Source organism: Rattus norvegicus, chromosome 16, assembly GCF_036323735.1.
Source record: "Rattus norvegicus strain BN/NHsdMcwi chromosome 16, GRCr8, whole genome shotgun sequence".
NCBI lineage: Eukaryota > Metazoa > Chordata > Mammalia > Rodentia > Muridae > Rattus > Rattus norvegicus.
The window spans coordinates 59,678,773-59,704,674 of NC_086034.1; the positions used below are offsets into that span (position 1 = coordinate 59,678,773).

A 25,902-nucleotide genomic window follows, 5' to 3' on the forward strand; every position below is an offset into this window, starting at 1 on the left:
TGAGTGTATCAGGTTTGATGTGGAGGTCCTTGATCCACTTGGACTTAACCTTTGTACAGGGTGATGAGAACGGATTGATTTGCATTCTCCTATGTCCTGAACTCCAGTTAAACCAGTGCAATTTGTTGAAAATGCTTTCTTCCTTCCATTGGATGGTTTTAACTCCTTTGTCGAAGAGCAAGTGACAATATGTGGGTGGGTTCATCTCTGGGTCTTCAATTCTGTTCCACTGTCTATCTGTCTGTCTCTGTACCAATATCATGCAATTTTTATGACTATTGCTCTGTAATACTGTTTGAAGTCATGGATGGTGATTCCCCCAGACGTTATTTTATTGTTGAATATAGTTTTAGCTATCCTGGGTTTTTTGTTATTCCAAATGAATTTGCAAATTACTCTTTCTATCTCTATAAAGAATAGAGTAAGAATTTTGATGGAAATTGCATTGAATCTGTAGATTGCTTTTGGCAAGATGACCATCTTTACTATATTAATCCTACAATCCATGAGCATGGAAGATCTTTCCATCTTCTGAGATCTTCCTCAATTCCTTTCTTCAGAGATTTGAAGTTCTTGTCATACAGATCTTTCACTTGTTTGGTTAAAGTCACACCAAGATATTTTATATCATTTGGGTCTCTTGTAAAGAGTGTCGTTTCCCTAATTTTTTTCTCAGCCTGTTTATCCTTTGAGTAGAGGAAGGCTACTGATTTGTTTTGAGTTAATTTTATACCCTGACACTTTGCTGAAGGTGTTTATCAGGTTTAGTAGTTCTCTGGTGGAACTTTTGTGGTCGCTTAAGTACACTATCATATCATCTACAAATAGTGATATTTTGATTTCTTCCTTTCCATTTTGTATCCCTTTGATCTCCTATCATTGTCTGATTGCTTTGGCTAGGACTTCGAGTACTATATTGAATAAGTAGGGAGAGAGTGGGCTGCCTTGTCTAGTCCCTGATTTTAGTGGGATTGCTTCAAGTTCCTCTCCATTTAGTTTGATGTTACCTACTGATTTGCTGTATATTGCTTTTACTATGTTTAGATATGGGCCTTGAATTCCTGAGTTTTCCAGGATTTATCATGAAGGGGTGTTGAATTTAGTCAAATGCTTTCTCAGCATCTAATGAAATGATTATGTGGTTCTTATCTTTGAGTTTGTTTATATAGTGGATTACATGGATGGATTTCTGTATATTAAACCATCCCTGCATCCCGGGGATGAAGCCTATTTGTTCATGATGGATGTTCATTTTGATGTGGTCTTGGATTCAATTTGCAAGAATTTAACTGAATATTTTTGCATCAATATTCATAAGGGAAATTGGTCTGAAGGTCTCTTTCTTTGTTGTATCTTTGTGTGATTTCGGTATAAGAGTAATTGTGACTTCATATAAGGAATTTGGTAGTGCTCCGTCTGTTTCTTTTTTGTGAAATAGTTTGGAAAGTATTGGTATGAGGTCTTCTATGAAGGTTTGATAGAATTCTGCACTAAACCCATCTGGTCCTGGACTATTTTTGTTTGGGAGACCTTTAATGACTGCTTCTATTTCTTTAGAGGTTATGGGGTTGTTTAGATGGTTTATTTGCTCCTGATTTAATGTTGGTACCTGGTATCTCTCTAGAAAATTGTACATTTCCTCCAGATTTTACAGTTTTGTTGAATATAGGCTTTTGTAGTAGGATCTGATGATTTTTTAAATTTCTTCATATTCTGTTGTTATGTCTCCCTTTTCATTTCTGATTTTGTTAATTTGGACACACTCTCTGTGACCTCTGGTTAGTCTGGCTAAGGGTTTATCTATCTTGTTGATTTTCTCAAGAACCAGCTGCTGGTTTTGTTGATTCTTTGTATAGTCCTTTTCGTTTCTACTTGGTTGATTTCAGCTCTGAGTTTGATTATTTCCTGCCTTCTACTCCTCTTCGGTTTATTTATTTCTTTTTGTTCTAGAGCTTTTAGGTGTGTTGTCAAGCAGGTGATATATGCTCTCTCCTGTTTCTTTCCGCAGGCACTCAGAGCTATGAGTTTTCCTCTTAGCACTGCTTTCATTGTTTCCCATCGGCTTGGGTATGTTGTATTTTCATTTTCATTAAATTCTAAGAAGTCTTTAATTTCTTTCTTTATTTCTTCCTTGACCAAGTTGTCATTGGGTAGAACATTGTTCAACTTCCATGGATATGTGGGCTTTCTGTCATTATTGTTGTTATTGAAGACCAGTCGTTGTCTGTGGTTGCATGGGATAATTTTTATCTTCCTTTATCTGTTGAGGCCTGTTTTGTGATTTATTATATGATCAATTTTTGACAAGGTTCCATGAGGAGCTGAGATGAAGGTATATCCTTTTGATTTAGAATGTAATGTTCTATAAATACCTGTTAAATCCATTTGGTTCATAATTCCTGTTCGTTTCTCTCCTTCCTTTGTTAACCCTCTTCTCTTGTGTTACTACTCCTATATATCTATATCCATGTCTATGTCTATGTCCATCTATATCTATCTGTATCATCTATATCTATCTATCTACCTATCTATCTATCTATCTATCTATCTATCTATCTATCTATCTATCTATCTACATTTTCTCAAAGAACCAGCTGCTGGTTCTACATAGATAGATAGATAGATAGATAGATAGATAGATAGATAGATAGATAGATAGATAGATAGATAGAGATAGAGATAAATATACCAAATTCACAAGAATTTGCTTGTTGTCTTAATGCATGATATCCTAGCTGACATAAAATAGATTTGTGGAGTTAGTACAACTTGTATTTTTGTGGCTAATGAAGTTGAACATTGTTCATGTTGGTTGGTATTTGGTCTTCATCTTTTGAGACTTCTGCTTATTTTATCAGTTTACCTATCTATTGGTTTCACAGCTTTCTTAGTTCTATTAAGTTTTTTAGCTCTTTCTATATCTAGATATTGCTTCTTCTATTACATGTATGATTAACAGCATTTTTCTCTTTCACTGTAGACTATACCTTCACTCAACTTGTATTCTTGGTTGTATACAAGCATTCTTGTGATTGCCCCCACTTTTATTGAAAATAGGTTCTTTCTCACATAATGTATCCCGATCATGTTCTGTCTTCCCTCTATTCTTCACAGTCCCTCCTCACCTCCCCTCCCATTTGGGTCCATACCCTTCCTTTCTCTCATTAGAAAACAAACAGGATTCTAAGAATATAATAATGAAGCAAAATAAAATGAGAGAAGAAAAACTAACATATTGAAATTGGAACTGAAATAACAAACAATTAATCCAATAATAAGAAAGGACACAAGAAAAGGCATAGCACAAGAAACATAGACCCATTCATTTTCACACTAAGGGATCCCATAAAAACGCTAAAGTGGAGTTATACTATATATGCCAAGGAACTGGAGAGACCCATGCAGGCTTTGATGCACAAGCCGTCTTAATCTCATGAGGTCTCTCCTGTCATCATTATCTCCTGAGAACTGAAACCCTATTCAGTAAGTCTTTGTCTATGCTTATTATATCTTTAAATGTTTTCCCCTCTAACAGTTTCAGAATTTCAGGATTTACATAACGATCTTTGATTCATTTGGGATTGATTCTTATATGGGGTGAGAAACATGGATCTAGTTTCACATTTTTACATTTGTATTCCAATTTTCTCAGAACCATTTGCTGAAGAAGCTACATTTCTCTACTGTATGATTTTGGTACATGTGTCAAAAATTGTGTGGCTAAGACTACATGGGTTTATACCTGGGTCCTCTGTTCAACTTTTACTGATGTGTATGTCTGTTTTTGTACAAGAACCATTCTGTTTTTGTTACTTACATTCTGTAGTAGAAACTGAAATCAGGAACAGTGGTAATTCCATAATTACTCTTTACTTTGGGTTGTTTTGCCTGCTCTGCCTGTTTGCGATTCCACATAAATTTTAATACTTTTAAATTATTATTTTGAAGAATAACATTGCAATGTTGATAAGGATTGCTTTGAATCTACGACTTGACTTTGATTAGATAGCCATTTTTACAATAATAGTTCTCAATTCAGGAACATGGACTATCTTCTCATTTTCTAGAGTATTTTTCAATTTCTTTCTTCGGTGTTTTAAAGTTTTTATTGTGTATGTCTTCTGCTTCCTTGGTGAGGTTTATTCCAATTTTGGTTAATTGTTTGGCTTGTTGAGAATATTATTAATAATATCATTTCCCTGATTTCTTTTACAATGCATTTGTGATTGTTATGAAAGTTACTGATTTTTGCATGTGAATTTGTGTCCTGTAATTTTGCTTCTGTGTTTATTGGCTTTAACCGTTTCCTGGTTGAACATTTAGGGTTTCTTATATACAGAACTGTATATCTGCAAATAAAGATTATGTGTTTATTTCCTTCTCATCTCTATCACTTTGGTTTCTTTCACGTGTCTTAAAGTGTAAGTCTTTAAGTTCTATATGGATTAAGAGTGAAATAGAGACTCTTGTCTTGCTGTACATTTTAGAGGAAATGATTTGCTATTTTAGCATATTTCACATAATGCTGGCTATTAGTTTCTCATACACAGCTTATATTACATTGAGATAGGTTCCTTCTATTCCTAGTCTCATTAGGGTTTTATCATAACTTAATGCTTGAGTTTTGCTAAAAGCCTATCCTGTATCTATCGTGATAATCATGTTCTCCTTGAATAAATTATGTGCAGTATTGCACTTACTGATTTTATGTTAAACTACACATGTTCTTTTTGGTTAGATTCCTAATTGGGTTTAAACCTAATTTATTGCAACATTTTATATCTGTATTCACCAGGGACATCGACATAAAGTCAAGTTTTTTCAATTAGCAATTATCATGCCTTGAATAAACCTCATTGACTATGATACTGCCACTGCACAAAGCTAAGGTTTTTTTTTCTTCATGTTTTTGTTATCATTCTGTCTATATCTATATTTACATTAGAGGAGTATTAGCATCATAAAGCATGGAGGATTCCTTCCCTTCCAGTTTTATGAAGTGGTAGTAGTGTTGGTTCATTTTAGTTGTGTGGTAGAATTCAATGATGACTCTATCTGGACATGGACCCTTCACTTGGGAAACTTCAAACTCATTGTTAGCTATAGGTCTATTTAAATTGTTTATTTTATTTAGAATTGACTTAGGTAGGCCATATGCCTCTACAGCTTCTTTTCCTCCTTAGATTTTCCCACTTTGTGAACTATAAGTGTGCAGGTTTTAATACATCAAATTGATTTTCTGAATTCCATTGATAGCTGTTGTAATGTCATTCCTTCCATATCTGATTTCATTCATTTGGGTCATTTTTTATATTTTCCCTGTTTGGATGAAGATTTGTTTATATTACACTTTTGATTAATGACGTTAGTTCTTAGTAATTTTTTGTTTCCATTTCACTACACATCGCTCCTTCTCGTTTTGTTCTGCTTTGTTCTCTATCTACTAATTTGAAGTTTTCCCTATCTTTTTTTTTTTCCGGAGCTGGGGACCGAACCCAGAGCCTTGCGCTTGCTAGGCGAGCGCTCTACCGCTGAGCTAAGTCCCTAACGCAGTTTCCCCTATCTTTTAGTGGCCATCTACTTTCAGGAGTGAAATTCAGGCAGGAAACGTTTCTTTGTCGATGATGCTGGAGCTGGTGGTTGCTATTTCATAAATTACATTTAGATTTATAAGCTTAAAATATCAATAATTTTTTCTCAACCTATGGGTATTGAGAAATCTACATAATATGTGGCTATTCTCTGCTTCAGATGAAGACACCATCCAGGTTTTGCCCAAGTTGGCATTTATCTCAAGGATTGAGCCATCTCATGTTTCACTCATATTACAGAATAAAATCTGATCCCTAAATGGCATTGTGTACTGGGCCTTCCTTTGTGTTGGCTGTTGATTGGGGGCCAGGCATAATTCTTGCTAAGTGTCCATAGAGCAGCTAATGGAATGACAGCTTTATTATATTAGTTATGAAACATGCTGCTCTTTTATCCAGGCAGATATATGCCCTTTATCTTCAAAGACTGTTGACTATACCAACATCTATGAAAAGGTTGTAACAAAGACAGCAAAACAAGTGTAAGTGTCAAGGCGCCTAGAGAATGGTTTTCAAACAAGTTATTGATTTCAGAGTAATGAGATGGGTTTCAGTACTCTTTACATAGAACTAGACCATCCAAAATAGGTGTCTCCTCTCTGTCACCACTGACAATGAAAATGCAGAACCAAAGGAATTCTGCCCCATGGACATATTAAGACTGATCCACCTAAACAGCATACCTATTGGTTCCACCTCCAGCTTACTGGATGCCACACCCTTTGCCTTACCCCATGTAACTCAATTCATTAACTAGATGAAGGCACTTCTAGAAATTTATCAAGGATGGCATATTAGATATAGGTTATACTTTAGCATTTTTAAACCTGAAAGTTCAAAAGATGATGTCAGAAGACATTTGGATTTGGAGTCAAGAAGAGCAAGCCTTACATACCTGGGTTATTCTCTAACCACTAAGTCATGTTTTTCCAAAACTCATAGTCATATTTATTTATTTATTTATTTATTTATTTATTTATTTATTTACTTATTTATTTATTTTACCTTTTAGGGGTAAGTGCTTCTTCCTGCAAAAGCATATACTTCAGGAGTAGTGAAATCTAGACTTAACAAGGCAAGACCAAAGTATGATGTAACCTTTTCTAAATTCTTACATAGAATCAAAACCAATGACTTTCCTGCCCTTTGAGGGGAGACATGAGTAAAAACCATTATGCTCCTTGCCATATACTCATTATTATATTGTTAGTTATAGCTTTTAAGACAGCAACAGAAGGAATAGCATTGATTAGCATTTGTTAAGCAATAAATCTTGTCTTTTAAAAAAATTACTCCTGCAATTAAAATCATGCATCAGCAATTGTTCAGTAAAATATCAGGGGTTATTTTTAGTATAGGGCTCCTGAGAGACTAGGAAGTAGAAAAGTAGTTTCTGATGAATGGTAGAATACACTAGAGGAAGATTAGACTTTGTTCACCAGGAAGAATGAATTCTGCTTATCTCTGTGGGATTCTCAGTCCTACACCTGGAGTTACTGCTTCTCCCATTTACAAAGCACAAAAGTAGCAATGACCCTCCTCCCCGCTACACACATACCTGCATTAACCTAAAGGGGGTTTCAATGTAACCACCAAAGGCCACATTCAGCATAAATGGGAGAAAGTTGATAAACTTCGTAGATCACTAAGAGATGTCAGAAATACAATTTTATTGTAAACTTTAACCTATTTCACAAAATGGGGGGGGCAGGAAACTTGGAATATCTAGGAAATGAAATGCTATGCTGTGTGATATAAGTTTCTACTGTATACAACATAAAGGTATGTGTAGCAGGAACAGCAGAGCTGCTTCGCGCAGCTGCAAAAGCATCTCCTACAGAAGGACCTAATGGAGGACTGCCTGAGAGACCAAGGACTTCTGGAGCAGGCAATGCCAGCCAATCAGGAACTGACGTTTAGAAGAGATGCTTTCTTTGGACCAAAGGAGACATGGGTGGAGGGTATTAAAGGAGCTTGGAGCAGTGTTTGGAGAGCTTGCTGAGCTGATTCTCACCAACCCGTGGAGTCTGTCTTATCGCGAAACCCTAAGGTCAGGCAGCGAGTAGTCCAGGGCACAGGAAATAGGCATGGACAGATCTCAAATATAGTATATTCATTATACTATTATATGCACATTAAAAAAGTATAACTTTTTCGTGGAAATGGTGTATATTATAAAGATAATTCAAATGGAAAGTAATCAAAGATAGATCTTATAAAATTATTAGCATTATAGTTCTTCTAAAAATTATGCATATTTTGAATATATAAGAGAAAAAGTCATGTATATGTATATTTATATATATGAGAGTGAATGAATAATGTTTTATTATTTTCAAAGATAAAAACTGAGTTTTCGCCCGAATCTTAAAAATTAAACATTTTCCACGAAGCACATCTTCAATGTCCTCTAAGTGTTTATTGTAAGCATGTAAAATTTATTTTCTGTTATTTTATATTAAACGCATCCATATTTTATCTCTAGGGTAACAATCCATTTCCCAGGCAAATCTTAACAACATTTGAGCTACCTTGCATGGTTGTTATATGTCACAAGGAACTCTTATTCTAGTCTCGGACTAGAAGAAGCATCAAGACATTGTCCATGCTGTCTCAGAATGTTTACTGCATTCGTAGTTTTAAGTTTCACATCTTCTTAAGCAAAGAATCACTCAGATCTTACAGTTCTGCCTGTTCCCCTCCTAGTTAGTAGGTGCACTATCTTCCCTGCTTGGAGTGCTAACTGTAGCTATTCCTCTAATTTTTTGGAAGTCTTTTATCTGGTTCTTACTATATTTTTTTTACTTCAGTAATTGCTCAGACTTTTGCCTTTATTCCACACATGGATTTTGACTAATGCCCATGCCTTTGTAATGGAAAGCATCCTTTTTGAGTTTTTCCTCAGTGTCAAAACATGTGGATTTTATTAAAGGAAGAGAAAATCAGAAGGCCAGAAACAGGGCAGGAATATAGCATGATTTCTTAAACTGTTATCCCCGAATTTAGCTTGTCAGACCCATGCTTCTGGAAGACAAATTACTGCCTCCAATGTATGGTTTGAGCTTTCCCACTATGGGCTGGTCTTGTCACAAACCAAGTCCATGAGGAAGGAGGTAAAGTACTTCACCAGGTAGGCTCGGTCTAAGAGTAGTCTGGGATACCCAGTCATCAAGAGCCTAGATAGCCTGCAGCCTGTGAAAGGACAATTTTACCTAATGCTTTTGCTCTAGCAGAAGAGATACCCTTGGTCCTGACTAGCTCACTGATACAAAAACCTACAGAAATTTATTATTTCACATTCTCTGTTTTCCTTTTCATCTACATAGCCAGAATATAAAAATTCAAATTAAGACTGCCCTTCTGAGGTGCTCTAAAGAGGTATAGCTTGATCTAAAGCCAAACATGGGTTGCTAAAGATGTTTTGTTGTTAGTTATTTGGGTTTTGTTTGTTTGTTTTTCAGAGAGGATACGAAGAGTGCAATCCAGATAGTTTTTAAAACAAATCACCAGTGTATCTATTAAATTTTAAAGAGTGCATTCATGGGAAAAACGTATCCTAAATTTTTTAGCAGTGGCAGTGTATAAAATGTCATCTGGCCCATCTTTTAGAAGACAAATCAGAATCACCAGCAAATGTTTTCATACTGTGTGAGTTTTCCTATTTTAATAAACCAGAATCAGAAGGGTTCAGCTAATAAACTACTTATAATGATGCTAAGAATAGGAAGCTATGGTGTGCTTGAACACAGATAATACAGAAAAGAAGTGAAAAATCCACACTCTTAAAAATTGTCTTTAAATAGAATCCACACAGAAATTTCCACCACTTTTATGAAAACTAGTGCAGTAGAGGGAAAGAGTAAAACACAAATCTTTGTATGACTACATGAAATTTTCTTCTACATTTATATCCTTTCCATATCCTAGAGTTCAGAATAGGACTACACTTTTTCTGTATCCAATTCCATGTAAACCATTAACTTTCTAATGTCATTCCCATTGTGAATAGACAGAAATCAATCTAGTCTCAAATTAAATATCATTAATAGTACTAAAAATATCACTAACCGAAAAGCCAAACATTGGCATTTTCCTAAGTCTAAAATGCACAATAAAATAAACTGGAACTTCCTTAATAAATTATGAAATCTTACTAAATCTAATAAAATATTTTATGTGTCTTTCAAAGCTTCAATGTCATTTGCTATAAGAGAAGAACTTCAAGGTTTTTCACTAGAATGTTGGTTGTTAATCTGGGCAGCTTGGTAGTTTGTCCTTTGTGAATCATTCCAAGTTTTATAGATTTGAGGGAAAAATCTGTGTTCCTCCAGATTATCCCAGTGTGTAAATTACATCCTGGAACTGAATTCAGTATGTTGAGTTGAGCATTATTTCCTCTGGCCACAAGGGAAGCATTGAGAAAATTAGTGCTCCAGCATGGTGTATAGTACCGGAGGGACCAAAAAGACTTCAGATATCACACCAACTTATAAAATCAACTTCCACAACATAATTTATGCAGACAATGCTTCTAATTTGCATTCTAAATGTTATGTTTGACAGTAAGTCCTTGATCCATTTTTAATCTTTTGATTTTAAAGGTTATTTTAAGTCCTTGAACCTTTATGAGTCCTTTGCTTTTTAAAGGTTATTTTTTTAAGTGTCTAGTCCAAAGTACTCAGAGTTGGTGTGGATAGACATTAATTCCTTCCCTTGTTAAAGATAGCACAAATTTTTACAGGGTGAGAGATCACTTGAAGCAATGTGTTCTGTAAACCCGGTATGATGAAAAGTCAAGCATGCCTTTTTGATGAACAGACTTATGTTCCTCATTGAAGAAATCATGGCTTTCTTGAAACAAAGGGTAACAAATAGCAATTTTCAAATACAGGTGGTCAAGCTATTTTTCTTTGTTTGAATGAAGCATTCATTAGCATTTTGGAGAACGGGAGGTCTCAGAGGCAGTTTGTTATAAGCAGTTGGTGCAGCCGATCATAAAATTTCTGCACTTTTAAATTCAATTCCTTTTAGAGAGTGCACATCACCATAGTCGTTTGGCAAAGTCAACACTTATATTTTCAAATATAGTCTCAGATGGATAAACCAAAATGCTTAATAAAACTGGTGATATAAACTAGTTTTACATCTTGGCCAAAGCCACAGAATCGAGTGCGGAAAGCATATTACGTTCTTGATTCCTCCTGTCTTTAATGTATGTTGGCAGCGTGCATGTTAACCTCTTCTTGGACAAAAACTTTACCATCTTACAATTATACAGAAAAATATTAAAATATCATTTATGTCATTTAGGATTATATAAATAAACATTTAAATGTTCTTATATGCCAAAGATCATGTCTTGTCATATTAATACAATAAACATCTACAAGATATGGCCATGGATAGGTTGAAAGGTTTTTCAATGCAGGAATTAAGATAGAATCCTTAGTAGAAATAATTAGTTTTTAAAGGTTTTGCTGGTTTCAGTTGTTAAATAACAGTAATAATATATGTAATAAGACACATATATATGTAGAGAAAGTTGAAAAATACACGGACATGTGGAAGCATTTAGGTAAACTGTATTGAATACAAGTAAAGAGCCAACTGTGTACAAAACCTTAAAATTACTCTGTAACCTTTCATCAGTAAAAGTTCATCAAGTGGTATTTTTACTCAGCAAATATATGCTTTCCTTAATCACTGCATCAATATTAAATGAATAAAGAAATTGATAGTGTACAGGTTTCCCTGGGTTCTATGCTTACCTTTGCTTCGTGAGAGGGACAATACACATATTAAGTAATTTTAAAAATAAAACAACCTTGATCATAAGAAAAAGAATTCACAAAATGTGTTCCTTGTTTATAGAGGTTGCAGAACCACGTGTGGTCACGGAAATACAGTTGAGTAGAGAAGTATCATTGGACAGTCATAGGAAATGAAGACATGTTGGCAATGATTTATTTCTCAAGGTACTTTTATCACATGCTGGAAGATATATCTAAGTCATATGAAACTTCAATACCAGGTGATATCATGTTCTACAACCTCCCAGATTAAAGTGATAAATGGTGTGCTTGTAGTTGAAAAGTAGAGTGGACTCGGAAGACTCAAATCAATGTAGTTTTTTTAACTTAGCTTCAGCAAACAGACAACTCATGTTAATTGAAGCATAGAATATGGTGTAAAGACACAAGAGATTACTGGAATGGCAGCTATTTCTTCAAGAAATACTTTTGAGTCCCTACTGTTGCAGTGCTCACTTTAGCCATAGAAATACTGAAATATGCAAGGCACAGTCCTTGACCTTGAGAAAATTACACTATAGCAAGAAAGTCGAAATTACAACTACAGAAAAGTTGAAAAGACATACCGATTTGAGGGAATATGAATAATTAAGTTGGAAAGAATTCAAGTGCAGATGTATAACTATAAAAGACTAGAATAGTAAATTGTGTTAACTTCAAATTCCATGCTAAAAGTTTGGAATATGGTCTCTGGAAATGCCACTGAAATTTTCTGAGCAGAATATACTCATTAAATCCAACAAAATCTTCCCTTTTCTTCAACTAGCTTATCGGGCTCAAGAGATATAGCTCAAACAGTTGTTCCTTTCTACATACTTCAGAGATAAGAGCAATGTTCTGTTCTTAAGGTACCCACCTTAACCAGACTACACACTACTAAACACAGAAAGTTTGAGAAAGTCTTAAGGGACAGATAGGTGAGATTATACCTGATCTTGGGTCAGGGAAATGTCATGAGGAAATTTACTACCTGAGAAAACAATCCAATTTCAAGTTGGAAAAAATAAAGTGTCACAATCAGAACATATGGTGGAAGTGAGAGAGTAAACAATGGTGAAGCTAGGGTCAATTCATAGAAGGGAACTTCAAGGCAGACAAGGGAGAGAAGTAGCATCATCATTAAAGAGTTCAAATTTAAGAATAACTTTGTCTTTCCATGAAGAGCAATGAAGACCCACACCGGTTGCTTGGAGTTGTACAATAAGGACAGAGATGTAAATGGGCTTAGGATTGAAGTAAATAGAGTGATTGTTGCTCCAAATCCGTATGCTGAAGTCCTCTTCTGCAGTGTGCTGGTATTTAGGGGTGACTGGGTCACACAGATGGTGTTCTCACAAATGGGATTAGTGTTCCCAGTTATCGCATCTTGCAAAGTAAATTGACTCTCTTTCCTCCCCGTGAGGACACAAAAAGTTGGCAGTACACAGCCCATAGACAGCCTTCCTTAGAGAGCTTGATGGTGTTAGTATCCTAACTCAAGAATGGTGACAAACAAATGTCCCATCGTCTACAAGGTCTCTCTCATATTACGGTGTTCTGTGATATAGCTCAAACTGAGGAAAACAGATTCAAACTAAGAGGGTTGTTCTGAAGAGTAAATGGGAAGAGCTGGGAAAATGTATATAGATCACTATATTATATACTTGTAATTTGATTATTATAATTCTTCATATAGTTTTATCCATTTAAATATTTTAGTTTCTTAAATTTTTATCTTCCAACTCTTGTTTTTATTCATAGAAGCTAGTTTCTTTGTAAGAAATTTTCATCTGTTTGCACATGCATGGAATTCATATAGACTTGCACTTTGTACAGAGTTATTCAGGGCTGGGGAGATTGTTCAGTACATAAATAATGGCTGCACAAGAGTGAAGATCTGAGTTCAAACCAGATGAGTAGCTATGTGAGGAGCTCAGTGTGATGGATGCATTTGCTTGTGACTGGAAAGGGAGAAAGAAAGGAGGAGGATTCATGGGATTCACTGGTCACCAACCTAACTTAAGCTGTGATTCCCAGGACCCAGTGAGAGATCTTGTCTCAAAAGAAGGCAAGCAGTGCCTAATGAACAGTACTGAGAGTGGTCTCTGTCTTCACATGCAAGTGCATACACTTATGCGTGTATACACATGCACTTGCACACACACGAACATTTCCAAAACTCTGCATGTGCGTGTGCGCACGCGCGCGCATGCACACGCGCACACACACACACACACACACACACACACAGGCACACACACACACAGGCACACAGAGAGAGACAGAGATGGAGAAAGACAGAGATGGAGACAGACAGAGAGACAGAGACAGAGACAGAGAGACAGAGAGAGACAGAGACAGAGAAAGAGACAGCAAGATTCCCTTTGTCTATATATTGTACTCATACAAACTCTGCACTTGGTGTATAGTTGCCATTTAGCCCATTTGTATTTCATAATTAGTTAAAGACAGCCTGTACTTGTATGGAGCTTCTTTTGTTTCTAAAACTTACTTTTGTTTCTGTTGCTTTATTTTATTTTTTCAGTTATATTGTGCAGTTGTCTGAGAAGGCAGAAATACTTGTATCAAACCCATTGCATATCTTAAAATCAGTGCATCATTGGCACACATAGGATGGAAACACTTCCGCTCTGTTCCGTTGATCCTGGTATCTTCTTGCATACTGACTACATTTCACTGGATTACAGTTGTTTCGACTATGTAGTAATGAAAGTTCTTCTAAGCTTCTTTTCTTTCCCCTCATCTTGGTTGAATATTTTATCCCTTCATTTGATGCTTAGAATATTTTTCCTTATTTAACAGACTCATTTTGAAGACAGGTGGGATTGCTTGACTTATAGATTATTCTAGAGAAATAGCATAAGACTAAGCCTTTGTAGTGACAGCCAGTTACGTTTTTCTAGTTCTGAACGTGTTTGTGGAGCACGTGTCAGGCCCCTCAGGAGCTGTGAGTGACATGGCTTCCTGTTTAGTTTTGTTTTGCATTCGCCGTTCTCAGTACTTGGTGGTATGGGTAAAATATACTGATGTTTCTCTATTGAATCCCAGGTTTTCTATCAATCAGGCTGGACTTAACTAAGTGGCTCTTGTGCAGAGACCACTGAAATCACTACTAGCTTCCATCACCTAGAAGGCCCTGCTTTGGGTAGGCGACAAACCAAATTCTCTTATTAATTTCAAAGGGCTTTTGGTTCATCCTTTCCTCCTGTATTTAAATGGATGTGACCTAGATATGCAAATACATCTCAAACAAAGACAAAGCTTTTGTCCGTTTTTATCGATGATTCCTATTTTTCTTTTTTTAGGGAGAATTTCATGGATGGGCACTGCCTTAACATATCTTCCCTCCTCTGTCCAGCTCTTTCCATGTCCCTCCTACTCCTCAAACTCATGTTCTCTTATTTTTTAATTACATTGTTTCATTTATGTAAATAAACATAAATACAGCCTGCTGATATCACTTAGTGTTTTTCATGCAGCTGACCTTATGCGGCTGGTTAAACTATCTGACTTGTCCTTAAAGAAGACTACTTCTCCTCTCCGCATTATGTAATTGTCTGTAGCTCTTCTTATCAGTGTAAAGCCTTATGAGTATGACCTCATCCGGATTAACTGTCTGTGGTTATCACTTTTTAGGTCTTCTAGACTGGGTCTGACTGTTACTTAAGCTAATAATAAATAGGACATCACCCAGTAAACTTGTAATGGTTTCATCTCCTTAGTGTCCAGTCAGATGAGGAATCCAATGCATGTGGCATTTCATGATTCCATTTTGTCGCCTTTGCCAAGGCAGGTCAGCAAGCATAGGTCTGAAAATATGGGCAAGTCCTGCCAATAAGCCCAAAGGGGTGGGCTAAGTTTGTCTACATTTGCAGTCTTCCACACAGCAAGCCTTCCAGAGGCCAGAAACGCACCGGAAGGCTGTAAAAGTTTTCTAACACATAGTATCTGCCACAGACTTTTCAAGGCAGGACTGAGGACCATGTTTCTGTGAACCACAGGCTATGGGCAGGGAGAATGATTCTTTCAGCATTGCAGAGAAGAAACAACCAGAGAAGTAGCACTGGTCCGTGTTCTCACAGAAAATAATGAGCACGTCTCTAACCTCTAGGAAAATTAGGAGGGTGGAAACTACCTTCTCGTTTTAATTAACTTATCTCTTCCCTGGGTTGTTTAAAAGGGCAGGAAAATTGGAAGAATAGAAAGCATCCCCATTTTTTAATTAACTCACCTTTACTCTATAACCATGTAAAGGGCAAGTGCATTTTCTAGCAACCTCAGCACATTTGGTAGGGGATCTACCCTGTGGCTATGATTAAACGTTGCATGCCAGGTTAGAAGCGGGGCCACGTCAAGGTTGACGTGACCCATAGGATGATTTGTGATAAAATACATTAAGAATACAGAAAATATTCCTGGGGTTTTTGCTAGGATTTTCCTCATCTGTTTTTCTAATTGCACGCTTCACTCCTTTTATGAATAAGAGACAGTGTGGTACTAAAATTAGTCATTTTGGTTTGCTTGAAGCTCAGAGACCTGAAGGACTTCTGAGCTAGAGATTCCTCGGGGGAATGCTGCTCTAAGCAAATGATATTCTATGGTAAGACCATAAATGATAAGCATTGGGAATTTTAACAAACTTGTAAGGCTATTGTTGTATCTCTGTGTTCATGGGTTCCACACCCATGGATTCTGGTAACTTATTTGTGAAGAGGGCTCCAGATATAGCTCAGTAGTAAAGATCACATGTTTTCCTTCCATGTGACGATGCAAAGGTCTGTAACTCCAGTTCCAGGGGACGGTGCCCTCTCTGGCATCTGTGTGTACCAAGCATGCATGTGGTATGAAGATATAAATGCAGCCTACACATCATCAAGTGCCATACACATAAAATAATAATAATAATAATAATAATAATAATAATAATCTACTTGTGGAGAAAATGCATCCAGAGTGAACACCCATAGGTTTGTGTTTCTTCTCAATTTTTCCTAGATATTACAGTGTAGTAACTATATATCATTTATATTATATTGAGCATTGCAAGTAATGTAGACATTATTTAAAACATAAGGAAATGTGTATGTATAAATCATATCATTTTGTAGAGGGCCTTTAGTATCTGCAGATTTAACATGTAGCAGGATTGTGAAACCAACCCCTCATGGATATTTGGGGACAATTGTACTTTGGTACATCTTGAGTTTTAACTTCTTTATTAGGGAGATCTTTCATCTTTGAACTTGGAGAGATAGCTTAGCATAATACTCTTCTGGCCATGGGATGAGACCTCTGGAGCCTATTTTCCAGTCTCCTTGGTTATGATAAACAAGCAGTTCCCAGTAAGACACATTCCAGACAAATAGCGTTGCCACTTAAGATAGAAGAATGAGCCCATGTATTGGAAGACCAACCCCTTCTGAAGTCTTGAGGAGAGACCAGCCAGTTTTAGGAATGGCCAGTATGGGCACACAAAATCCTCTCATTGTTTGAGTCCTTCTATCCAGCTTTCCTTCATCCAGATCCTGCTGTCTGATTTCTGGTTAAATAAGACATTAAACTGTCTCCATCTGCTCAAGCAACACCAACTGTGTTCTTCCCAGAGAGAACTGAATTACTGTGATAAAACAACAGCCCTGCCAAGATGCTTCACAAGTTAAAAAGATTATGTATTCTGCTTTTGGGAGGCAGGGGGAGAAATCGATCGTTAATTTATTTCTATTTACTTGATATTTTTTATTCTTAATGGGGAGTGGGGGGTCCTAATCCTTACAAATCAGAATCTGTGGGACAGTCAGGCATGTACAGGTCTCAGCCACCTCTCTAAAATCTGTAGCCAAGGTGACCTTTCTTATTTACTCTTTATTTATTTGCCCTCATAGAAGGCTGAGAAACGCTCAGTATTATCTCAGTAGGAGTGTAGTCCTTTGTCACATTTGGTTATATATGTGGGAATTTGTTTCTGGGATATGTTTCTCTTCTCAATATATTTTTAGAAACTAAGACGCATCTCCCAGTGTGCCAAAAGCACAGATTGCAGCTACCAAACTAAAGTTACAAAGAACCAGGTGGAAAATTCCTTTAAATACTGAAAAGTAGCTCATTTTAGTTGGCATATTGTCAGGACATTTTATCTGAATAGCTTATCTGAATAGCTGGCAATGCTTCATTAGGAAACTTAAATATCAATTATGAGATTTTTATATGATTATTTTGAGGCCTTGAAGATGAGTAGCTACCTGTTTTTTTTAAGTAGGTTGTACAAGTGCAATTGCTTTTATATATTATGCACATGTAGCATCTTTTATTCCACACAGAAAAGTGCACATCTATGAAAATTGAAACAATGCAACATTTTACATTTTCTAGTAAGTTCTGTGAACAATTCTGGGGTTGCAGTAAAGTAGCTAAGACATGATTTAAATTAAATTAGTTGAATACTCTGAGGCTACATTTAGTATGATAAAATCGAGACTAGCAAACTGACACCAGTCTAGAATTTGATGATTACTACTGATTCCTGGGAACACAAAGACTTGTATGAAGGTTTCACGAGCCTCTTATTAATGCCATATTGAACTTTCTGTAGGTGGTCTTTCCATTGGTAAATTTAGTAACATTTTAATCTTAACCTACTTTTGGTTCATTATATATTATATCAGCATTATGAATGTGAAACCTCTAGGGATGCTGTCTGTCTAGATTTTTACCTTTTGTGCCAGCATCTAAGTGAATACGTTTCCATGTGCTACTAGAAGAGTTAGTCCTTCGGATTCTCAGGCATTTCAATAAAAGGTCAATCACTGTTGACCTAGGCTTCTAAACGCCAAGTCTAATACTCTTTCCCCTGGAATCCTGCTTGTTCATCAGTTCAAGGATATCAGGATTAACATCCTTCTATTCAACTGACATTCTCCATAGGCACAGTGTGACTGCCATAGCTATAGACACCACTTATGCATTCAAAATAAGAAGTGGGATCACAGTTCTAAGTGAGAAGACTTCGAACACTGGAACTGATGAGTGCTATGGTTTGGCTCTAGAGAATCCTTTGAAGTCCCACTGGTCAAAAGGGGTTTCCTTTGGTCCCTGGTAGTATGTGCTCCAAGGGAATTTTAGCATTTCAGGGTCTCCCTCTTGTTCTCTTGCTCTCTGTTTCATGGATCACAAAGAGAGTTGTTGACTTAGACCCACAGTCAGGCCATAATGGGTTCCCTCTACCAGGGACCCAAGATAATAGAACCACTCAGTTAAATAAAGCTCAGACTTTCACATGGAAATAAACCTCTGCAACTTATAAATGAACTACCCCCAGCATTTTGTTATAGTCTCAGTGAATAAGTTATTAGGATAACAAAATTTTGCCCAGAACTTACACTCTGCAACAGAATCCTGGTAAGGTTTTCTTGGTCCTACTTAGATCATATTGCCAACTCTAGCTGTAAGTAAGGCTGAACAGATAGAGAACCATAGCTTCAGCATTTCTACAACACAAACAGAAACCAAAAATCAATTGATGAGTAGTATGACACTCCATTAAAGAGCGTAGAATACAGTACACTTAGTTCTGTACTCTTGTATCACCTTCGGCAGACAGGAAGATTTTAAAGAAATCCAGAAATTTCCACATGCAAAATGTGAGTATTCTGTAGGCCAGCTAATACCCTGAGTATGTTCACATGAAGTGGTGCCAAGGGGTTCATTTTCTGTTCTCTGAAATATATTAATGGTTTAAAGTCATTACCCTTCACCCTGTGAAGATTTGTGAATGTCATATGCAAATACTGTGCCACACTGTAGAAGTGTCTTGAACATTTGTGTCTGATGTTTACACTGGGTCCTAGAAATATTGCTCACCTAGGGATCCATCCCATCCGAAGACATCAAACCCAGACATTATTGCTAATGCCAAGAAGCACTTGCTGACAGGAGGCCAGTATAGCTGTCCCATGACAGGCTCTGCCAGAGCCGACAATACAGATATGGAAGCTCACAGCCAACCATGGGATTGAGCATGGGGACTCAATGGAAAAGTTAGGGGTTTGACTGAAGGAGATGAAAGGGATTGCGACCCCATATAAAGAACAACAATGTCAACCAACCAGACCCCCCCCCCCCAAAGAGCTCCCAGGAACTAAACCACCAACCAAAGAGTACACATGGAGGGACCCATGGCTCTAGCTACATATGTAGCAGAGGATGGCCTTATCTGCCATCAGTGGGAGAGGAGGCCCTTGGTTCTGTGGAGGCTTGATACCCCAGTATAGGGGGATGCTAGGGCAGTGAGGTGGAACTGGGTGGGTGGGTGGGAGAGCACGCTCATAGAAGCAGAGGGGAGTGGCTATGGGATTAGGGTTTTGTGGAGGGGAAACCAGGATGGGAGACATTTGAAATGTAAATAAATAGAATAACCAATAAAAAAAATGAAACATTTCCCTGCAGATTCGAAGGGGCAACTGTATGACATATAATGCCATGTTGTTATAAGCATAAAATTAAAAGCAGAGCATGCTAACCTTAAGCTGGTTAGATTAAATGTATTACTATCTGCATGCTACCTAAGTTCCTGTATTCCCAGTATTAAAGTCAAATTACCTTTGCAAAATAAATATGAGCCCAGACCAGCAGAGGGTGAATGTTCCTTGAAGGACTATATTGCTGGTTTGCAGTCAGACCATTTCAGGCACAGCTATTTGACTATTATATGACAGACCATGTACAAAGTGTGTAAATGAGTGATGGTGTTATAAAAGTAAAAAGTCATTTTAAATTCTTATCTTGTAACATTAAATATTTTACTAAGGTCTTAAGCATATTCAAATTACGTCTTTGTATGCAGATGTAGATGTGCATGTGTATTTGTGAGTGCATGAGTGCTTGCGTGCACGCGCGGTGTGTGTGTGTGTGTGTGCATGTGCATTGTGTGTGTGTACAATCTACAGGTAGAAGCCATAGTACAACTTGCTGAAGTTGCTTCTTTCCCTCCAAAATGTAGGTCAAAACACTGAACTCAAGTTGTCACATTTGTTAGCAGTGTTTTTTTTTTTTTTAACCTGTTGGTCCTTTGGGGGGGGGGAGTGCTTTTTTTTTAAAATCACCTATAAAGTAAAACTTTTCCTTAATATTTTTTTTTATTTTTGATCAGGAGATTTTTGTTGATTCCTATCCCTCCCAACTTTTCTGCTCCCCATTTCCCTGCTATTCCATTCACCCCAGGAATCTCCCTCCATTTCCTTCTATTGCCCTCCCCACTCTGCTACCTTGAGGACTTTTTTTCAGTCTCACAGGACCCTGTCTAGTCTCCTAGTCATTACCCATCCCCACTTACATCTGGGTACACACATTTAACAGTTGAAGGCTGGAAGCCACATGTGAGAAGACTACCTGACCCCATCTTTCTCAGTCAGTGTTGCATCACTTAATACAATGTTTTCCAAGTCCCATCCACTTTTATGTAAATTTCCTCACTTCAATTTCTCTTTCTAGATGAATGAAAGTCCATTTCATTTGGCTGCAGCATTTTTGTATCTGCTCATCTGTGGATGGATATCTAAATGATTATGATTCTTTGCTATTGTGAAAAGAGCAGATGAAACAGGGGTGTGAAGATCTCTCTACAGTAAGACACAGAACTTTTAGGGCATATGCCCAGGTCATCCCGTCATTTTGATTTTTATGAATCTCTACACTATTTACCATAATGACCATGTTAGTTTATACCCCACCAACACTGGGTAAAGATTCTCAGCTCCCACTTTCTTGCCAATCTTTGCCATCATTTGTTTCTATTAAAATGGCCATGAGGATCTGAATATATTGAACCAATCTTCCATATTTCATCATGTGTGATTTTCTTCATTTTATTATCTTGAATTTGGTTACTGAGTATGTTTTTGAAGATTTTTTTTAATCTTTCTATATCAGCAAGACTGATCTGTATTTTTCTTGTGTCTTCATGTGGTTTTAGAATCAGGGGTATTGTGAATTCACAAAAGGAATTCAATATTATTTATCTGCTTTCTATTTTGTGTAGGTGTTTGAGAAGTGTTGATATCAGATCTTCCTTGAAAGTTTGGTAGCATTTAGCAGTGAGGCCATCTGGTCCTATGGTTTTCTTTGTAGGAGACTCACTTACTGCTCTAATCTCCTTCCTCTTCATGGGTATGCTTAGACTGTTTATATCTTCTGGCTTGAGTTTCAGTAGGCATAAACAATAAGAAATTCTCTATTTCTTTTAGATTTTCCAGCTGCGTGAAATACAAGTTGTCATAGTATTCTCTGATGGGTTGAGGGGGATTCACTAAAGTGTTATAGCAACTCCCTTTTAATTTATAATATCAAGAATTAGGGTCTTTGCTACCTTCAATTAGTTCAGTGAGGAGTTAGTCAGTGTTATTTATCTTCAAAGAATTAGCTTTCTGATCAGTTCTGGGTAGGGTGGCTTAGTCTCCATTTCATTCATTTCTATACCGTGTCATTGATCCACTGTTTGGTTAAAAGTGTGTTATTATTCACTGTCCCAATAATTATGTATTTTCTAAAGTTAGTAGTTTTCTTGTTTTTATTCCAGTGTCTGCAAAATGCAGGGAGTTAGTTTTGATTTTTATATTATTTAAATATTGCTTTACTGCTTGCAATGTGGTCAATATTAGAAAATATATAAATGCTCTTTGTAAGGTAGAATGTTTGTATATATTTGTTAAGTCCAACTGATCTGTGATGCAACTGAGAGCTACGGTTTGTTGTTGTTGTTTGTTTGTTTCTGATTTTGTACTTGAAATATCTATTTCAGGTATGACAATGCAGTGTTGGAGATATCGTTATTGCTATGTCTGCATCTACATGGTCTGTATGCCTTTTGGTGTTTGTTTTATGGAATTTCAATTCCAAGACTTGGCACATAAATACTTAGAATAATAATGTCCTCTTAATGACTTGTTCTTTTGTACTTATATGTAGTGGTGCTCTTCACCTCTTCTGATTGTTCTTGTCTGGAGTCTAGCTTCTAGGTTACAAGAAGTGCTATTCTAGCTTGCTTGAAGCATCTGTTTGCTTGATAATTTGATTTTCAGCTTTTGACTCTAGGTGTGTGTGTGTGTGTGTGTGTGTGTGTGTGTGTGTGTGTGTTTGTGTTCCTAGCTTTGTGTTTTGCTTGAAGACAGTAAATAGTTGGATCAATTTTCATTGTACTTTATTTTATATTGCAGCTAATGTGACTCTTTAAAGAGAACCGATTGAGCAAAGCATTGCTGACTTCCCTACATAGAAGCTAATACAGGTGATGACCAATGGGTAAACTTGGCTTTGCAAAATGTCCTTTGCAAACACTTTTTAAAACCTTTGTCTAGTGTTTAAATTATGAATTCAATCTAAATAATTAAAATAGTAACAGGTTTAGAAAGATGGTTCAGAGGTTAAGAGCACTTATTGTTCTTACAGATGACCTTGGTTCACTTCTCAGGACCCACATGGCAGCTCATGGCTACCTGTAATTCTAGTTCTTGGGGACCTGTCATCCTCTTATGGCTCCTCTGGGCTCCTGCAAGCATAGATACACATACACATAGAAATAAAAATAAATAAGAAAATATTAAAGTAGTAACAGGTAGAGTCAATATATCCAAAAAGTGTAAAAAAAAAGTAATAATTTCAGGTTCACTAGTCTTCCTTTAGATTTGGAGATCCTCCTGTTGACCTTCATATAATATTAGAAAGTATAACACAGAGATGGACCACTGCATGATTACTGCATAACCGAGACACCCACCCATCTGTGGCTAAAAATACACTGAGCTCTTGGCTTGTGGGTTAGCTAAGATGGTCCTTGGGGTAAGATTCAGGTCAATTTCTGATCAGCTAGCACACTCTTTCCCACTAGAATAACTCCTCCTACAAAAAAAGCACCGACATCTTACTTGGGCCCACAAGGTCACTAAAACAGAAAAAAACAATTGGCATCTTTACCTTCATTTTATAGCTGTCTCTTTTACTTTGGATCACCTGCTTACCTCTGCAAGTCAGCATGAAATTATGGAAAAAGTGCCTGTCTGAACAATCCCATCCTCCTTCAAGGCTGAAAGCACAGAGATATGTCATTGTTCCAAACTTTAAGTCACCTTGAATTCTAAGAACAAATCCTCATTGGATAGAACACCTCTCCCCCAAAACTGAAAGCAATTCTCATGAGTGAAACTGTGTCCTAGAGAAGAACAATCATCTTGAAAAAGTAATAACAGCATTACATTCTCCTCAGACTACTTTAATGAACCAGAACCAGAGATGATGATGGAGTTATGTATACCTTTTGTACCTTGGCCAATTCTGCTTAAACCTAAAGTTCTTGTCAATACCCTAAGTTAGACTAGGGCATGGTCCCCTTTATCTGTTCTTCTCTCTAACATGGGCATATTGAGTACATTTTTAAAAGATTTATTTATTTATTATATATAAATACTCTGTAGCTGTCTTCAGACACACCAGAAGAGGGCATCAGCTCTCATTACAGATGGCTGTGAGCCACCATGTGGTTGCTGATATTTGAACTCAGGACCTCTGGAAGAGCAGTCAGTGTTCTTACCCACTGAGTCATCTCTCCAGCCCTGAATACATCTCTTTATTCTGCTTTTCTCCATGACGTATCTCTACTTAGTGCACTGGGAACAAGTATCCAAGTCCAACTGTGAGAACCCAGGCTTTCACACTAAAACCTCCAATTATATTACTCCTTAATCTCTCTATAACTTGTGTCTAGCCTCTCTGCTAATGTCTTCAACTAAGAAGCTGACAGAAACTTTGCATAGTAAGTTGTCACTAAAATTTTTCAAAGAGATAAATCTTTAATGTGACCAAAGGAACAAGGCTAGGAGACTTACGCTCAAATCTGCTTTAAAGACAGTGAAAAGGTTTCATATTGAGTGGATGGCATGATAAAGAACTTACTTCTTTAGGGTCACATTGTTGTAGAGGTGTGGATTTTGAACGTATTATATCATGGAACTGAGGGCCGGGATTTTTATGTTTATGTGTATTTTTGAAACTGGCTCCTAATTCTAAGACTCATTAGTGTTTAGTTTTTCCTGGAAGAGAACTTAAACACTTTGGTATTGAACGAAGTAATGCATGAAGGTATGTCTAGGACTCAGCATAATTAATGGTTCATGTGCCTTCACATAGTTCAGGATACAAATCTACAATTGATAATATGGCTTAGATCCTCATTGAATATGTACAGCCTTAGTAATGTCATTTCAAATGTGAATTTTATAAACAACACATTGGTTTTTCATCACTGAGGTCTATATGAGGGTGGAGTTCTAGATTGGCAGGCAAAGGATAAAGGCAAATTAATGATAGACCACTCAAGGTCCTTTATCATATTGTTATGGTCTTCCCTTCCCTCTGTGAGTACATGGTTTTTCCAGAATTCACAATCAGAATATGTCTGTATTTTTAAATGTTTTGGAAATTGGACAGGTGAGGAAAAATACTAGTTTTCATTTTCATTTCTATAATTATAAATGAAGCTGGAATTTTATTTTTGCCTGTTACAGTGAACAGTCTGTTCATGTGCTTTGCCAATTTCCAAAAAGCCTTTCAACTCTTTAATTTTTAAAAACTATAGTATGAAACAGACACATTGCTTTATAAATTTCAAATAATTTGATCTCTTTTATCATTTGGCTTTTTCATACTTTTATCCCTAAATAATTTTACTTGCTGTGTTACACATAACCATCTTTATTGACATTGTGCTAAATGTATTCTTATTAATTATCCTAGGCTTTATGTAGCATTTGAAGATCCTGTCATACTCTCAGATTACAGTTATTTGTAATATCTTCTCATATTCGTGGTTTTTCCATATACCCTGACTCATTTCAAGCATGCTATTTATTCAGTGAAATAAATAACTAAATTAATTGATCTCTTCAGCTTCATCGTGCTTTAATATTTTTTTCTTGAAAGGACAGCTTCTCCCAAATGCTTAGATGGCCCTGTCAATTACATAGTTTTTCAATATGTACTTAGGTCAATCCAGAATCCTTGTCTCTGTTTCTCTAGTATATGAATTCTTCTGCCAGAAAGTTTGTAATGAATCCAAAGTTTGATTTATCTCTCTGTGAGTTCTCCTGTCAGAATGTTTCTCAGGGCATTAATGGTAGTATAGTAACACTCATTATTGTCCTTCTCCAGGGTTCCCCTTGTAGACAAAATGTTTTTAATACACTGTGTAAAGTTTACTCTTTTATTATTCAAATGATGATTTCTCTGCCCTCATATATTGTGGACATGACATTGTAATCCTTATACCAAGAATCTCCTGCCTCAAGTTTATTTCTTTTTATTTTATTTATTTTTACACTCCAGATTTTATTCCACTGCCCCACCCCTGATAGTTCCCATACCCTCTACCCCCATGTGTTTCCACAGGATGTCTTCACCCTACCCATCCAGCCCACCCTACCAAATCTCTAAACTTCCTGGGGCCTCCAGTCTCTTGA

The 25,902-nt window shown here is 36.6% G+C and overlaps 1 pseudogene; it reads right to left on the reverse strand.

Annotated features, from left to right (window-relative positions):
- Window positions 1–4,754: 4,754 nt before the first annotated feature.
- LOC120097637 (U4 spliceosomal RNA) lies at window positions 4,755–4,886 on the reverse strand (annotated as a pseudogene).
- Window positions 4,887–25,902: the final 21,016 nt, after the last annotated feature.